Raw genomic sequence first — 20,038 nt, forward strand, 5'->3', positions numbered from 1 at the left:
TCATATGATTCCTTTTATGTGACATTTCCACAATCGGAAAATCCATGGAAACAGAAAATACATGAGTGGTTTCCAGGTGCTGTAATAAGGGAGGAATGGGGAGGACTGCTTTGCGGTACAGGGATTCTTTTTGGTCTGATAAAAATATTCTGGAATTAGGAAGCAATGGTGATTACACAATGTTGTCAAAACAGTAAATGCCATGAAATTTATACACTTTAAAATGGTTAAAATGTTTACTTTTATGTGTATTTGACCACAGTAAAAAGTACATGAATAGAACTATTCTTTACCCCCCTCAAAAAAACATGAAATTTGCATCTTTAAAAAAGAAAATAGTAAAGAAAATAGTTTATGAAGAAAGCAATTTTTAAAATGAATGTTATAAGTAATAAAAGAAAATGATAATCAGATCACATGGGCTGAAAGAACAGTTGAGGAAGTTATTGTTAACTGAACAGGGACAGACTATCCTTTATAAGTTGTGTACTGGATCAGTAGTGTACATATGGCTTGAATATTTAAACACGTAGGTACACGCAATCGTCCAGAGAACAGCATAAGACCGGGTCGTTGTCCAAATAAATGAAAATTATTGTCTCTCACAAAGCCCCAAACTTAGCCTATCCAAAACTTAAGATCATTATCTTTTTTTCCAAATCTTTTCTGCTATTGTATTCTCAGGTTCATTTAGTGGCACAATCCAGAAATTTCAAAGCAGCAACTCAACATTATCTTCCATTTATACTTTTATCTAATTTTTACATTGGCAAAGCCTTATCAAAAGGCTCTGAGATTCAGAGTTAACATGGAGATCTAGAGGCGCATGAACTCTTCGCTTACATAAAGAGACATTTTGTTATGGAATATCTATTTATACCCAATTAATAACATAGTTTATTTGTTTTAAATGATCCCTGCTCCATAAAAATATAAATTGCAGATTTATTTTGTAAGTCCCCTGGTCAGACTGGGTGCACCCTTGTAAGAGCATTCTGTACACAGGGCTTTCTTTCTAATAAATACCATTAGTGTATTTTCCTGTAAGTGTATTAAACCACCATGTTTACAAGGATATTTGGCCTGATAACATCCTCCTCCTTTTTAAGGCATCTGTGATAACAGAAGAAAATAGACTGCAGGCATACTTTTAAACGATTCCTTCCCACAACCATTTATTTTTCATCCCTTTTACTTTATGTTCTTTACCATTTGTGAAGACTTCCTCTCTGTTATCTGAAGCAAAATTAGCTTCTCTCCTTTTATGTACATTTAATGCATACACATATATTTTAAGCATTCTAAGTCTAGCTTGCTAAAGCCCCTCATGACATGGGCTATGTGTTATTTTTCCAGGTACACAGCCCTGGGTTAGCCTACAACATTGCCTGGTGCTGACACATAGTAATTAATTTATAAATGTTAGTGAAATGACAGGAGAAATAAATCATTTCACAAGAAATGTTGTCTAATAAGAATTTATTAGGCATTTCATAATATTAAACGATGATATAAATATGGTATTCAATGATGAGAGCACACGATCAGTAGCAAATTAAGAACTGTTTCTCTTTACAAGTCATTTTTTACTTCAATGTAAATTAAATTTATGAACACAAAGTAATAACTTCACTTTAGTTGAAAATTTTATAGAGATAATTGTAGATTTTCATGTATTTATAAAAAAAAAAAATACAGAGTGATCTGATGTGCTCCTTATTTTTATCCCCAGGGGTAACTTCTTACAAAACTACGGGACAATATTACCAATTTTCCCCAATAGTAACTCCTTGAAAAACTATGGTCCAATATCACACTAGGATTTGACATTTATTAAATATAGTGATGTTACTCAGATTTCCCTCATCTTATTTGTACTGATTTATATGTGGCTGTGTGTATTTAGTTCTAGACAATTTTATCACCTGTGGTTTGTATATATCCATCACCACAGTCAAATACAGAACAGTTTCATCACTACAAGAATCTCTTTTGGAAAATACTCTTTTTCAAAGCATAGTAACTAAAGGATTCATAATAGATTGTATAGAAAAGCCATTTCAACTCTTAATCACATATATTTCATTTTTGTTGGTATCAAGTATGTTTTAATAAGAGAAATCACATTACTTAAGAAATTGTATTTGTGTATACACACCCTCTAGTACACATCCACTCTACAAAAATTCTAAAGAACACATCGTTCAAAAATTTCACTGCCTTTCAAAATAACTCAGTATGAGGAATGTAATCAATATCATAGGAGAAAAATGCTTAAATAATAAATACAGTTGTAACACAAATTAGGTACTACTTTCTTTCTCTTTGATCCTCTGACTGAGAACATCAACTTAAAATGTGATAAAATAAAATTGCCTACTTTGATCTGAAGCTGGGCTCATGTAATTTCAATGTCAATGTATTTCAGGCCTAGTGTTTCCAGCAACAGCTTTCATTAGAATAACATAGTAAAAGTTGGGAGGAAAACTGAGCAGCCATTCAGTGTAAAATGTACCTTACGAGCTGGCTTTCATAGTTATTATGTATTATATGAGCAAAGATGTAGATTCATGAAGCGATTGGGGAAATGAGACAAAGAGAATATAAAAAAGTAAACCTGACAAATATATTCTTGTTTAGTTTTATTATCTAATTTACCTTCCTAGAAAAAGACAATGTAGAACACTTTTTTGTAACGTTACACAGACAGTTTTAAGGATTAAAAGAGAAGATTAACTGGAGATTTCTAATGGTACTGTTAAAATTCTTAATCAATAAATAAGATCATAAAGATATATAAGAATGTCAGATGTTATGCTTTTTATTATTAATGTATGATTCCCAATTGTACTAAGATAAAGGAATGATCTATTTGTTCAAAATTAAAATAATATATAGTATATAGTTACATTTTTACAGTTACTTTTATCTCTATTACTCAAAAATCCCTTTTATATACATTATATATCCAAGATGTAGCTGAATCATTGCCATAGTTATAGTTAAAAGAGCCGAGAAATTAAAGAAATGTGAAAAGTCTTCCATTCTGTAAGAGTGATATGACAGGATCAGAAGTTCTGACAAGTAAAATATATATTAACTTCTCTAAAAAGTATCTATCTGCCACATCGTAAGTTTTTGAAAGAAACATGCACATTTTTATTATTATTGATTATTTTATTAGGAACCAATCAATCATTGTAGACTTTTCCACTGAAAATAAAAATAAAAATAAAAATAAAATAAAAATAAAAATTAGTTTACATAAATATTATTCAGCAAACAACTTTCCTAATTCTTCAACACATAATAAAATCTATGGTTGGTTTTGGTATTGGGCTATGTTAACATTTCTTAGTGATAGTTTTGGTTGTATATTACTAGACATAAACCAACCCCTAAACTTAGTGGGTTCTATGGGGTAACTGGGCTCAGCTACACAGTTCTTTCTAGAATTTTTCATTAAATTGCAATTTGATGCCAGCTAGAGATGCACTCATCTTTCTATAGGTTTAAGTGTTCAAGAAGGTTCACCAGTATGGCTACATTTGATGTTAGCTGAGGACTCTGAGACTGGCTGTCAATGTCAACCAGATCACCCCTCTGGGGATGCTAGGTCTGAAATATATTGACATTGAAATTACATGAGCCCAGCTTCAGATCAAAGTAGGCAATTTTATTTTATCACATTTTAAGTTGATGTTCGCAGTCAGAGGATCAAAGAGAAAGTAGCACCTAACTTGTGTTACAACTGTATTTATTATTTAAGTATTTTTCTCCTATGATATTGGTTATAAACGTCATACTGAATTTGGGTTTCTTATACAATAATGGGTGGATTCCAACAGGAATGTCTTAAGAGGGAATTGCCGGAGTAAGCATATATGTACTGAAAAGAGAAGAAAGCTTAGAATGGAGCTCTGATGAATACCAATATTTTTTAAATGGGCACAAAGAAAAAGGAGTCTGAGAAAGAGAAGTAAACCCAGGAGTACGGGAAGAAAACAAGAGCATTATTTTGTTATGGGAAAAGAAGGCTGACAAACGCTATTGAGAGATCAAGTGAGATAAGCATTACATTCTGTGTCTAGTGCTTAGCAACTGACAAATTACTGCAGACTTGTGGAAGCAGTTGAGTCATATGCACAGGAGTGAGGAACAAATGGGAAAGTGTAGAAAACTGTAAATGACTTTAAAATAGAGGAGAGGGATATATTCTCAGATTTTTTTTTCTGAAAGACTTTCTTGAAAATAAAGAGAACATTGGGGAAAAAGCAGATCTTTATAATATAAGCTGTATCAAAACAGTAAACAACTAAATTTCCTGAATGTTACAGATGTTGAACATCATGAAATATCATTTATTTATTAAAATAAATGATTAGTAGTGAAATGTATTTCATCTCAAAGATATAAATAAATTGTAAATAATTTATAATAATAAACATTAAATAACAAGAATGAGCTCATATGACCTCTCATTTTAAGAATACATATGAACATTAATCAAAGTGTCACTTTATATTTTGCTTATACTGTTCAGATAGATGATGATATTGGGTTGTTTCCATTGATTAGTATACATATAGTCATTAATATTTATATAAATTTACACTGACTCATTAGAGCCAGGTAGTAGGCACATTTTCATTAATCAAGCAAACATCATTTATTTGTGAACTGGAATATACACTACAGAATGAGGACATCGGACTGAATGAGTTTTTAGCTGAACTTTTTACATTATTCCTTGTTTGACTTCTAAGCTATTGTCAGTAGATTATAAATACTGTACCTATATTATTTGCCTAGATTGAAGGATTGTGATCTCAATGACCTTCCTCCAAGGATGAGTTAACAAGATTGATTTAGAGATCTGTCACACAGGAGCTATAAAGCTTCTGCCAAATGTAGTCATTATTATGAATAATTTATTAATAAAACATTTCACACCAAAGCAGAGTTCACATTTTCTCATTTTAATACTTTGCTATAAAATAAGTAATTAGTAATTATTGGATTACCTTTGTCATAACATATTTTACTTTAATTGTACCAAGAAAATGAACATATTTAAAAACATAAAATGGCATAAAACTAAAATTGTATAAACAGTAATTATAATAATGGAATACTTGTAATAAATACATTTCACTTTCTAAGATACAATGCTACCACTAAATAACATGACAAAAAATGTATAAAGAGAATTAATATCAGTCTTATATTGCTTGTAAACATAATTTATCTATATGAGGATTTGGAACATTATATTAGATAGATACAATCTATAAAATCATTTCGAAATAAATACACATATACATGTTCATATTTTTCTCATTGCACAAAGATTTCTGCCAAAACTTAATGAAAAAAACTATTGAGTAAAAGTATTTTCTTTTTTCTTTTATATTTATTTTTCTAAATATTCTACTCACTTATGATTTACTATGTCATAACTTTTGGATCTTTGCCTAATTTATGTTCATTTTTTCTTGCTTTTTCATTTCTTTCTGTTACAAATAGTTCACAAAGTTATATTTTACCTAAAAGTCTTATAAATGCCACCAGTCTCTTTAGTTCTCTGATAGAACCACTTTGATGATATATTATGGCAATGCATCATAAGGTTGCTATTGCATTATTGCATTAATTGTAAAACATCAAAAACACCAATATTCTAATGTTATAGTATAGTAATTAATCATAAGAGTAATTCCAGTAGATCTGTAATAATGATTTTATATTTTTAAGTGTTTTTCAGAATTAAAGCAAAATAATTAATTTAAAATGTGGGCAAAATAAAAATTGGCTATATATGCTACTGGTTTAGCACTAATTTACACATTTACTTTCATATCTCAGAGAAATGGGATTTTCATAGTGGAGTTTAATCATACATGTTGGGGTGACTGAGCTCTCATAAATTAATCCTTTCTTTGGATTAATTACCCATTTCTTAAAACTCCTTACACCAAAGGAAATACTGAAGGAAGATACCGAAAACTACTATTGTGATAATTAAGCTAATTTGCTGTTGCAAACTATCTTCGTTTTTTGTGTGTGCAGTTTTCTTAATACATTGTCATTAATAACAAACATACTGATATAATTATAATTGTATATATAACCTCAATTTCAATATTCATTTACTTGTGCTTCTTACTTGAATGGACGTGATTTACGTTAACAATTTGAAGGATGAATACAAGTTATAAGTCGATGCAGTGTGATACTGTAACAGGTAATACTGAAATGGGATACGAATACTCTAATTCCATCAAACAAGTGAAGCTTTGCAACCACACTGCTATGGAATTTAACAAAAAATGGCAAGTGATTGCATTTGTTAAAGTCACTTATTTTGTGTAACTGTTAGGAAAGACTGATATTTTCCAAGAGTAGCCTGAAAATTTCTGACAGGGAGATCTGGAGAGATATATGAATGTAAAAGAATCATGATAGTAGAAATAATGTAACTAAATTAAAAATAAAAATGTGATTTCAACTTGGGTTTTGTCTTTTTATTATTTTGTGTGCTATACTTTTGCAGTACTAACCCCTGATGGTTCATTCCTCCATATATCCATGCATGTACAGCCTCTAGGCTTGGCCATATTGCTTATGTTGACGTAACATGAGGTTTAAAACTGCTTACGCCTTGGGTTTATCCTCTCTTGCTTCTTTGATCTCTTCTGCCACCATGTGAACAAGTCTGAGCTCACCGTACAGAAAATGAGGCCATGTGTAGAGAGGCCTCACTGGTACCAACCATGCTGGCCATCACAGTTGAAATCTCAGATATATGAATTAGTCTTCCCTAGACAACAGCTCTGCAGCTAATCCAGCCCCACACATATGAATCGACCACAGAAGCCACAGAATTGTGAGACATAATAAGTGTTTATTGTTTTAATCAAGAAGTTTCAGAATGGTTTATTATGAAGCAAATGCTAGTTAACATTCTGGAAAGAGATACACTGGACAACAGATATGTATTAATATATTTAATTTGAATCATTTAGAAGTTTAATTGCAATGTATGTTATTTTCTGATAATTTATGTTGATTTATTTCAGTTTATATTATTATATTTGCTTTCATTGCAGCTTGGGGGAGAATACAGTATCATTGCTGAAAGTTTAGCTGAACCAAATAGGTTCATAAATACTATTCCAAGTTCTTCCTTTTAAAATGCATTCACATTTTTGCTCTCCATCTGAGTTAGTAACTACACAAGCAAAAACAAAAGTCTAAGGAAGACAAAGAGTTATATTAAAAGCTTTGACAATCATTATCTAGAGTTAAGGTAGTTTCATGTAATTCAAGCACTGGTTTAATGAGAATAAAAAATACAGAGGGAAACAAATAGCAATGTGGATAGGCTGATTAAACATTAAAAGACCTTTCAGTGAAAAAAGAACATATATATTTAAATTACTTACACAATTTACTATACTATAAACATTATAAAGTAACTGTGCCTAGAGAAGATGGAGTGCATCTTATTTGAAAAGCTTGTTATGACATAGTCAACATGCTCAATGTCATTTTCTGCAAAGTGATGAATTGTAGAAATAAACACTTGACCAAAACTACAGCAACTGGTACTATGTATGATAAGAATGACTTTGACATAAAATAGTAAAGGGGAAGCTTTATAAGTTTCATGATAATAGAAAAGAAAAGCAGGTATGGTATACATTCAGATATTAATTTTAATAAAATGCAAAATACAGGCATGGGAAATATTATTTCTTGGATCATAAATAAAATAGAATTGGATTCATGACTTAAATGCAGAACACTATACCAGAAGAGCAAAAGGAAAGAAAATAGACTTATTATGGTTATATATATTTGCTGGAAAATATAAGAACATAACAGCAGAACTGTAGTAGAAAGTATTTAGGTATGGAAAAAATAAAGTAAAAAATATCTGTATTATAGGACTATGCTATACTATACTACCCAAGAGATCAACTAAGTAGATTTGGTTATCTAACTGCAGATTATAAAATCTGAAAATCAAAACAAAGTACAATGTTGACTGGGGAATTATATTTTAATATATATTTGAATATATCATGTTAAAATAAATTGATAATTACTTAAATGGTTTTAAAATAAATTTTTCCTTCACTTATACAAGAGGCTATAAATAATCAATGTGTTCTATATAACACTATGCCATATGCCATATGCTATATTTGTCTTATAACATTTACATGTAAAGTATTATTAAATCAACATCATCTTGATTTTATACAAAGAAACTGAGGTTAAGAAAAGTTAAATGACTTAAACAATGTCAAAATGGTGAATCTCTGAATTGAACAAAGATATCCTCCTACTAGAGTCACTAATTTTCCAACATATTATGAAGTTATGGTATGGGTATATTTTCTAGATATAATTCTAAATTTCTAGTAATATATAAGAGAATGACAAATAGAGCATAGTCAAATTCTATTACTGGAGAGATGAAATTTCAAATGAATATTACAGTATTAGATTTATAAATAGGCAGAATATGCATTTTATTTTTCTAGGTTAACAAGGAATCACTAATAAAAATAAATAACTTTAATATTTATTTAATGAAATCAGAAAATCCTTCTGTAATTGAAAATTTCAATCTCTATACTAGAGAAACAGGATATAAATTATATTATTCTTTTTTGTAATCAAATGAAAATGATATTCAAAGAGGATAATTTTCTCAAACCATCATAACAGTATATTTATTATAATGGATAATGTTATTCTCCATGACACCAGATGCTCACCATATTATTATGTCAAGGGAAAAGTGAAGGTCTTGGTATTTACACCTTTTAAAACACTCTCAATATATGTTCTGGGTTTATTTTGTCATTTCTGTATTGGTGGTGGTGTTGAGACATACACTGAGTGAGATGAGGCTAAAATAATCAAAGGTGACATTCTGGGGAATTAATTTTATAGATCTAAGTTTAGATTGTTAATTTAAGCATATTGTTTTTTGATTTGACTGTAGTTTTAAAAACTGGTGCAACTACACTATATATCACAGGCACAGTTTGGAAGTTTTAAAAATTTTCCCTAAAAATCACATAAGACCCAGTGTAGCTTTGTACCTCTCTTAATGGTTGTAGGAATGGGAGATCTGGGGTGATGCAAATATTATTCATGGAGTTGGAATTTGAAGATGTGATGTGCTAGGTAACTATTGTTTTGTTGTGAAAGAAGGAAGACAAGGATATGAATGTGCATAATAATATACATTGATGTACATCGTGTGTATACTCTGTTGGATTTTGTTCTGATCTTAAGAAGTATATAGCACAACAATGTAACATTATGGCAAGGGGGGATTGGCCTTTGTGGATAAAACTTCTCTGAAAGGCAAGCAGAAGGAAGAAATTGATTGGGAGAAGAAAGGATAGATCATTATTTGACTGGAACGTGTTAGATCTGAAATTGTCTTTTTCTCTTAAATGAGATTCCCATTATAAATGAGGGTCTAGGCACTAGATAATGATGTTGACAAAGTATGTTCTTTAAACTCTTAGACATGTACACATACCAAATAAGCAAAAACTTCATGCATATAATTTTAATTGATGTTTATTTGTACGTTCCCTATCATAACCAGAGACCTAGGTTTTACCCAGTTCTTTTTACATTCAACATTAAAATTTTTTTAACAGTACCTCAGTAAATATTATGCTCAAAGTTATTCTTAAATGTTCTTTAATTTTCTAGAATTTTAAGATTATATTGAAATGTCTACATGAATAAACTAATTTATGTACATAATAAACAGTGTCAAATCCTTTAAATATAATGTCACGGCAGCTAAACTATTTATCAACTAAGAAAAACGACTACAATAAATAGGGGAGAAATCAGTAGTTCATCATAAATATAAAACATGAGCCTAAAATGAATAGACTTCCACTGACAAGTTAAAAATTAAAGGTTGGCTATTTCTATGAGAGATTATCTGCTTAAAAAGACCTAACATTCAATCACAAAATAAGTGTTACACTCTGAGTTATAGCTGATAATCTTGGTGGCATCTATTATACTCCCCTGAGTAGAGAAAAGTAATCCATGAATGTAACAAGAAAAAAAGAAAGAAATCCAGTCAGATCACATTAATAATAACTCTTTAGGTTGCCATTTACCTTAGTAATTCTACTGGTGTCAGAGGCTACAATTATTAGTCTATTATTGTTTGTCTGTTATGAGTATGGATATGTTTAATCATATTAGGAGAGTTTACATCATATTAAGAAAGATAAATATTAATGTTACATCAAGTAGATTTTTAAAATTAAAGCACTTCCATAATGATTAATAAAGTTAATTTTGAATTCATTTTTCTGAATTATAGTCAGATATTTTAAGCTCATTTTTCTGTAATTATATGCAGTCAATTACTTTTAAAATAATCTTGAAATTGTACTTATATTTTATTGTTTAGTAGAGTCTTCTTAAATGCTACATGTATTTATGATCATGAAAGTTATCCTATCATGAACAATCTAATACTTTCATCTCTTTCAACTGCAGAAAATACAATTGGATCAATAATTTTAACTAAATACATGACCCAAGAGCATGTAGAAAAATGAGCATGCTCTGTTTTGACATGCACAGTAACATATCTGTAAAATATATGCACTGAGATATATATTACATAAATATATTGAAGTAATTTGAGATATGTTATATAGATATGTTGATGTATATGTTTGAGTGTTGAAGCACGTCTTTTAATAAAAGATTCCAACGATGAAAAGGAAAAAACATTTTAATTCAGCATTATAGGTTTCTTGACACAACGATAAAGTGCCTTCTTGACTTTACCAAATTTCACAGGGAAATGTCAGAAATGTTAAGAACAAAATAGTTATCTCACATGTTTCCTTATTTTTAAATTTATAACATGCTACATGGAGTTATGTTATTGCTCTATTTAGTATTTACCTCTTCAGTTTTCCTAGACAATAGATCATAGTCATAGCATATTTAACACTAAAACTTTTAACTAACTAATCTAGAATCATTAAAGTTTCATAAATATAATTAGTTTTACATTTGCTAAGGTAGAGAATTAAGTTCACATGCTTAGAATTTGGCAAAACAGTTGGACATATAGTAATTGAGTCTAAGAAACTATTAAACATATGCACCGCGATGAGGTTTTGTTTGCTGCACTTCCAGTGACATCGGGAAGTCATAAAAATGTTTCAAAAAGAAATTACTCTGAAAAGAAATCACCTACTTGTTTAGCTGATGAAAGTGGTAATAAAATGAGGAGGCCCCGTGCAAATAACTCTTAGCTCATAATCTAAGGGTACGGTTAGTAACAGGGTGACTATCCAATTTAGTAATTACATGGATATATGTTGTGAATAAATGACTGTATGCCTTTAGAGAAAAAATTATTTTAAAGGAATTATGAAACTATTATACTCAGTATTCCTGCCAATGCATAAATCCTTCATGTAGTAAGAACAGCATTTAAATAGAATTGAGTTAAGTTAAATAAAGTTAAGTACATGTGTATTTTACTGCTGGAGAAAGAAAATTCTCAGGAGACTCCTTGTTCTTAATAGACTCCTTCTATAACCTAACAGACTATAAGAGAATAAAGCCAATAATCTAAACTTCAAAAAAAGCACATGTTGGTTTAAATATTTTTTACAATATGTACATATATACAATATAAATGTATATTAACTGGAGAGAAAGCTGTTTAAATTATTACAAAGTAGTGTTCCCACAGTGAAAAATCATATAAACAGAATAGATCTTAGTCTAATTTTGGGAGAAAATACCTTCATAAACCTATAAACTCTTGGAGGAAAAAAGAAATGTAAAGTTTAAGAAAAAGGATGATCATCTGCTTCACTATAAGTCAGATATCAGAATGTGTGATTAAGCTATGCTTGTCCTATTATTATGAATCATATACGTAAAAGCCCAAATAAGAACTCCTTTTCATAATTTTCCAGGCCAATTAAAAAAAATGTACTTCTGATGCTACTGATGTACTTTTGAGACTGATTTTATATGTCTAGAAAGTAGAGAAATATCTTTTTTCATAGGCATTTAGGTTAGAGTCTATTCATCACAGATGACTTATTGGACCATCCACAAATGCTGCCAATGTAATAATAATTATAAAGTAAATATTACTTATTTCTTGTCCTACAGAGTTAATTCCAATTATCATCCCTAATTTGAAATCTCAGGGAAAAAAGTTATTAATAATTTCATTTTAAAGTAATCATTTTTCTTCTTGGCAAAAATATTTATTTATGTTATATTAAAAGATGTCATGTTACATAAACTTCCTCCAGAAATCTAATTGAAAATCAAGGCTACATGTCGCTTAAGAGATTCACAAGTAAGTTACTTGTTTATGTTTAAATCTTATTTTTCATACGTTCTTTGTGAAATAGAAATGGAAATAGTATGGATAGCTGGCTATGAGATATCATTCCACTATCTTTAGCACTGCTTCAGTGTTGGAGTAGAGGAGAGTGAGGTATCAAGGCTCAAAGAGTGTATTGATTCATGAAGCTAAGGCCAGGGATGACAAAGATGGAAGTCACTGTGAAAAACTATGTGGCAATTTTTCCACTACCATCCAAGGCCCTCTCTGCACATTTTTACATGAGCTTTGCCACCACCATGAGAAAGACATCTGAGAAGGCAGAGCAGAGAATTTTGAGAGCAGGAAAATACTCTGTATGATACCATAAAAATGGATACATGTTATTATTTATGTATTTGTCCAAATCCACAGAATATACCAACCAAGAGTGAACTGTAATATAAACTACAGACTTTGGATGATTGTCATCTGTCAATGTAGGGTCATCAATTGTAACAAAAGTTGTAACAAAATGTTGATAATGGGGTCCCTATGCATGTGTGGTGGCGAGGGGAAATATGGGATATCTCTGTAACTTCCCCTCAATATTGCATGAACATTAAACTGCTCTAAAAATATTTTCATTTAAAAATTGTAAAGAAAGAGAAAAAGAAAGAAAGGGAGGGAGAGAAGGAGGAGGAAGGAAAGAAGGAAGGAAAGAAGGAAGGAAGGAAAGAAGGAAGGAAGGAATGAAAGAAGGGATGAAGTAAGGAAGGAATTAAGAGAAAATCCAAAAAGAAAACCAGTCTTTTGTAAGGAGAGAAGGAGGAAGGAAGGAAGAAAGAAAGAAAGAAAGAAAGAAAGAAAGAAAGAAAGAAAGAAAGAAAGAAAGAAAGAAAGAAAGAAAGAAAGAAAGGAAGGAAGAAAGAAGGAAGGTGCCTGATAGCCCACTGGTCTCAAAAAAGAGGATGAAAAATTTGTAGAAAAGATCTCTTAGCTAACTCTCATACACATGAGCAAGAAGAGTCAAAATCACCTAAGCCTAACCTACATCAGCTGACAAGCCAACTCATAACTGCATGTTATAATGGTAACTTTAGAATATTGAGAAAAAAATTAATTAAATTATCCCTTTCCCTGTTCTACAACTCTTCGCAATGTGTTTGCAACTCCTTAAGAACTTGCTTTCAGCAAAGTATGTGCTTATTGTAAGTCTAGCCACTTCTATTCATTCTCTTGGTATCCTGCCACATTATGCGACAAGTAAAAGCTAGTCTGCTGAAAAACAAAAAAACATGTGGCTCTAAATATAGTTAGTGTATTCTTTCCATCTGAATCCCCGGAGATGTAAGAAAGCCCAACCAAGGTCATCAATTCCATCTATCTGGTATTCATTCAACTTTAGACTCATGTAAAAACCCAGATGAGGCCAGAAGAACCACTAGTGAGAACAGCCTGAATCACTGACCCACATATTCATACCTTATGGTTATAAGTCACTAAGCTTTGGGATTTTTTTTTTAATGCTGCAACTGCTACCTCATATAATAAATAATTGTTGTTTTAAGTGCTTAAGTTTTGACTTAGTTTGTTTTGCTTCAAAGATAACTATTATGCTATAAATCGTGAGCATTCACTTACGGTAGCATTAAATTTGATTTATCCACTATCCTACTAATAGGCATGAAGGTAGATTTTAACTGTTTACTATGACAAGTAATGGTATTTATGTCTCCTGATACATGTGTATAAAAGATTATCAGGTGTTTATGTTTTTCAGTTAAATTGTTGGGAAGTATATTTTACATGAATTTATATTTACTAGATATTGACAATCTCCAAAATGCTTGTACCAACTTTTATCATCAGCAATCCATAAATAGCTTTCTTGCCCTACATATTCAGTAATATTTCATATTGTTAGACTTTAAAATGACTGGCAATCAAATACATATGAATTTTACTACATTTGGTTTTTAATTTATAATTCTTGTTTCTTACGATGTTGAGATTTTTATAAAATACATTTAAAATCAATTTATGTTTATCTATCTTAAATTACTTATTCATAACTTTTGCTTAATTTTCTATTATCTTCTCTGTTATTTACCAGGCTTGAAGCCTAGTCAAGAAGAGCATTCAGAGGAGCTGGAGTGAAACTGGGTTTAGGAGAATCTTAATAAAAATGGTAGGCCTTTGATTCTAATTGTGTCCTCTTGGTCCAATGAGGAAATCAAAAGCTGCATCCAGTTTCTCATTCACTGTGCCTTCTTCTGGGGAAAAAGTGGCCCACAATTTGAGTTAATATTTACAGGTTTTTCTTGCGTTCCTCATTTTTGAGCTCATAATTTTTCACTGTGTCGTTAGCTCTTTTCTTTCAAGCATTTGTTGTTTCTTACTGTGTTAGCATTCTAATTGTTCTCAGAACAACTCTCACTTTTGCAGAGCTAAGGGAAGTAATGGGAGTGGAGATAGAGGATGGGGTATAGCCAAAAACAAATGAGATTAACGGTAGTTAGTCCTATTCTTTCTGCAATTCTAGAAATATTTTGAAGACTTATCATGAGCCTGACATAATGTTAGGTGATGGGTAAAGAGTGGTAAACAACCATTTTTGGCCTTGTTCTTTATAAACGGTTAAAAAAAAAAAGAGTGAAAATTATTGGTATTGAGAATAATAAAATCTTTAAGGAAAACCTTACCAAGTTAGTTTGTCCTTAACATCAGATTTTTAAAAATAAATTCAAAGTAAGGAGGATATCATCAGGATAAAGAATATTTTGGTCTTAATGCTAGGTTCAAAACTGCCAACTTCATCTTTCAGGTCGTGTATAAGTTTTAAATTGGAAATTATATGACAAAAGCATCTAATTCAGGAAACTTAAACTAGCAGTGATATATAGAATGGGCTGGAGGGGGAAGAGACTTGTTGCAGAACTGAGGCTGCAGATAGCCTTTGTATAAAAATATTATGAAGAAAATATTATGAAGAAAAATATTATGAAGAATTGCTAAGACATGCTGAGAAAATTTCATATGGACATAAAATTATGAGAGCAGTGAAGTTGTAACGTTCTACAATTTCCAAAGTCATTTGAAATATGGTTGTTTAACAATAATGGGAAATTTTATGTGTATTCAGAAGAGACTAAATTATTTTTTAATTGACTAAAGGTTTGCCTTACATTTTAAAACTTGGAAAATATTTATTTTGTTAAAAATAAAAGTCACAGTAAGATTTAGTAAGACATAGGTGGATTTTGTGAAGTACATTATTATTGCTGCCATTTAGCGGTTTGTTAGATAATAATTCTAAAATAAAAAGTTCAGCTTTGGAATTCATTACTCAGTACTAAAGAATATTTTACTGGGAAAAAATATGGTATTGTGCTGTTCAAATAGAATGTTTTAATGAGCATTTTTTACTTTACTTTGGTTTTATAGTTATTGAAAGCATTGATTTATATGGGGGTTTCAAAATTATTATTTCAGCTGCTACATTATCAACAGAAAATGCATTAGTCTGAGTCACAGAGCTAACTTTGTTAAATTGGTTAATTGTGATCTAGTATGCACAGCTTGAGTTTGAAAATAATTATAATTTGCTCATATATGTTATACAAAAAATAAACCCAATGATTTGTAGTAGCTGAAGAAAAAATATGTTTATTATAGTGCATCTATGCAAGATTTATTCTAATGTAGAAATTAGTAATCTTATACATACAATATTTAACTCAGTTTTACTCTGTGAATAATAGACATGGTGAAGGTGTTTCTGAATTAACATTCACTAAAAAAATCTGAAGAGTTTAAGTCAACCTGGGGGTAGGTATTAAAACTTTCTTTTTTCTTAATTAGGGTTGTCTCAGTTAATCTTTAGATATAGTCTAGTTCAGAAAATACATTAAAAGAGGGTGATTTATAAGTCAATTCAAAATCTGGTTCCACCATTTTCTAATTATTAGACCTCCTCCAAGTTATATCTTTACTCTAGTCTCTTCATTTGTAAAATAATAAGCCACATGTCCCATAAGGTTGCTTTGAAAATTATAAGTGACACATAAAATAGAGGTTACAGAGCCTGAGAGAATGTAAGTGATTGATGAGGAAAATAATATTAATGATACAGTTAGTAATATTTATTGACATTTATGTGTTATTAACAAAGTGTTACTTTTTTGCCAAATTTCATCAAAACAACTCTATGTGAACAGTATTATTTTAATTTTCAGTTTATAGAAATTGAGTCAAAGTTTTGCATGATCGGTTTAAATCTACACTAAAAAGAAAAAGTGAAGCTAGGATACAAAATCATGTCTGAATTAATCTGAGATTTAATAAAGTTGATAGATTTCCATACCCATAAAATATATTCTCTCCATCTTTCATCTCTCTAAATTTTATATCTGAATTTTGGTGAGGCCATATATTTTTCTTACCATTGCTAGATATAAGTACATTCTGAAAGTCATGTACTTAAAAGTGACAGAATTGGGATTTTACTCAAGTAGTTTTAAGTGCTGCTAAATGCTAGGTTGACTCTCCATGGAATTATTAGTTTAATTTTGTTCATATCTTTATGTAACTTAGTAATGTTCCACAGTTGTAGTTGAGCTCCTGCTTCCTCAAACATTTTCTCTTTTTGCTTTCTATATTTCCTATAATTAAAATCCATATTCTTTCTTATAATATGCAAATTCTGTCACATTCTACGCTAGTCTACCTCAAAAGTCCAATCTTAAACACTGTAGTTACAATAGTCATATTAAGCTACTTATATTTTCTTTAATACGCTCATTGCTTTATGCTTCTTTGTTTGTACATATTTTTTTCACTTAACCAACTCATTAAATACTTCTTGAATAAATTTAAATAATAAAAATGGGAAAGTGTATAAATTCTTGACCGTAAGTACATAAAATAACATATTTTAGCTTGTACTACAATAAGTCAACATTGTGCTGTCCTCTTTGCTTCCTTGCTTTAACTTGAAAATATGTCCAGAATTTGATCATTACTCACCATCTTCATTGTTATCTCTGTATTTCATCTTTTCTGTCTTTTAGTCTTTTTTCAAACAATAGCCAGGGTGATCCTGTCAAAATTGATAGATATGTAACTACCTTACTCAAACACTAGCACTCTCATTACTGCTCACGTCATGTAGTATAATTCATTCTCTCTCTCTCCCTCTCCATCTCTCTCACTCTGTTCCTGCTATACCTGAATTGACCTTCCTTACTGTCCCTTACATATACCAGGCATGATGTGATTCTAATTCAGGACATGCGTACAAGCAGCTATATCTTCCTGAAACACTTCTCCTGATATCTGTGTGGTTTATTTGCCTATATCTTTTAAATCTTTTCTAAAAAAATCAGTATTTTGATGGGATTTTGTTTCTCTCTTTTTTTAAACATCAGCTAACATACTACATGTTCATCTATTCATTTTTTTATCATCTAACTTCCCCTGGTAGAACATGAAGGGCTGGAATTTTGTTTGTTTTTATATCAGCACCTAGAACAGAACTGGACACATAAAAAACATTCAATAATATTTGTTGAATAAATATATTAACTTATTCTTTTTAGTGAAGATTAAATAAGGAGTAATTCCCCAGATTATTGTAACCTCTTCCCAAACATAATGATAGTGATATTCAGATTCTTTAGGTTTCAGTTAACATAAACCCAACTCACACTATCCTAGGTAAAAAGAAATGTATTTGCTTAACTTGCAAAGGCAGGACTCTATAATAATGCCATCTATAGTCATGGGCTCTAAACCACCAAGATTCTACTTCTCTATCGATTGGTTATATTCTTTCCCATTGCAGAGTCCATCTTCAAATGGAAGAAACAGGGTCAGCTTCATGGGCGTGAAACCTGTTCAGCTGCACAAGGCTCCATGCTCAGAAGAGCACTGTGTTTGGTTTAATAATCTCCTGTTGCTATCTTGGGATTTCAACAAGCCTTCCACTTTTCTTGCCCTATGCTCTCAATATTATGAAGTATGTCCTGGGTAGAGACACTGGTCCTGTAAGCTTTGGATTCTTTATTTACAAAATTTATCTATTCCCAAGAAAGGGGCTTTCTCTTTTTTGCCTACCATGAGTATCAGTTCAAGATATATAAAAGACACTACTGGCCCACATTGCATCCTTTCCCACTGCTTTACATAGCACTGTTTTTGAAAAGTGAGAGACATAGTAGATAAGAGTTTCTCTTGGAAAAGGGGAGATACCAGATAGAAATAAGGATATATTCACAAAAATAAAATTGTGGAAATAATGCTAATCAAATAAAAATAGTAGATGTATATCACTTTGCATAATGTGAAAATTTAGGACGATTGTGTTAATAATTTCTCCTGCGTATACATTTAATTTTCTCTTTTTTCAACATTATGAGTACTACCACTATGAAATCGTATTACATAATCTTATTATATAAATCTTTATTTTAATATAAATCTTTTTACATAAATTTTCCCCATACTTCTGATTATTCTCTTAGGTATGAAGTCCTAGAAATTAAATTTATAGTTTATATGATATGAATACATTTCACCTTTTGATTCATATTTTGAAATTGATTGCAAGATGGATTATGACAATTTATGTTCTCATCAGTCAATCATTGAACATGCCACATTGTCAGCATATTTACCAGAATTCAACATTATCTTAAACATGGCCTAATAATTTGATAGGTAAAAAATAAAATCTCTATGACCTAAATATATTGATTTGCTTTTCTCAGATTCCTAGTAAGGTGGGTCATAGTTGTTACACATTTATTAGTAGTGTTTATTTCATATTCCATAATTTGTCTGCTTATGTTCTTTGTTCATTTATTGTTTTTCTTATCAGTTTATAGGGAGGGTTTCAATCTTATCTCTTTTGTAATTGTGGAAAATTGTTTCCATGATGATTTATGTTTTTTTACTTCTTTTATGTATGATTTACAATTAATCTTTGATGTGTCACTTTTAGTGGGAGAATGAAAATGTGATGGCTATGTATACTGTGAATTTTGTAATACTCCAAATGTGTAATTTCAAACTTGATTATATAAAATAATTCTGATAAATTAGTTTCATTAAAAACCATTAATTATCCAACCAAATCTTTACTGCCAACTCCCATAAAGTTGTATATCAATCTCAGGAATTGACAAAGCAATAGATTGAATATGTCATGATTCTAACCCAGAAATCATTACAACAATCATTATTTTTCCCCTTCTCTTACTCTTTTCTAAGTTATTCAGAGATCACAGGCACATCTTCTTGCCATTCCATAATAATCCATAGGATGCCTATCAAGAACTCACTGTCAGAGATTTTTTCTGTTAAAGTGTTCCTAAAGAACAACAAATATTACATAAGATGTGGCATCTTCATTATTAATACTAAAGTCTTACCAGATAGTTATCTGTAGCTTCAATGAACACAGATCTATGTTGAAAAGATATATATGTATAAATAGAAAAAACAATTTTACAGAGAAGAATAAAATGTTTTTCACATTTCTGATCATTATCATAATCCTCTCTAATTTTTTTAGTGTTTTACTTATCATTAATATCATGGCATTTGCCATATGCTTGGCACTATTCTAAGTACTTTATATGTATATGTAATAAATATATATATATA

The sequence above is a fragment of the Pteropus alecto genome, unplaced genomic scaffold (genome assembly GCF_000325575.1).
Source record: "Pteropus alecto unplaced genomic scaffold, ASM32557v1 scaffold164, whole genome shotgun sequence".
In the NCBI taxonomy this organism is placed as follows: Eukaryota; Metazoa; Chordata; class Mammalia; order Chiroptera; family Pteropodidae; genus Pteropus; species Pteropus alecto.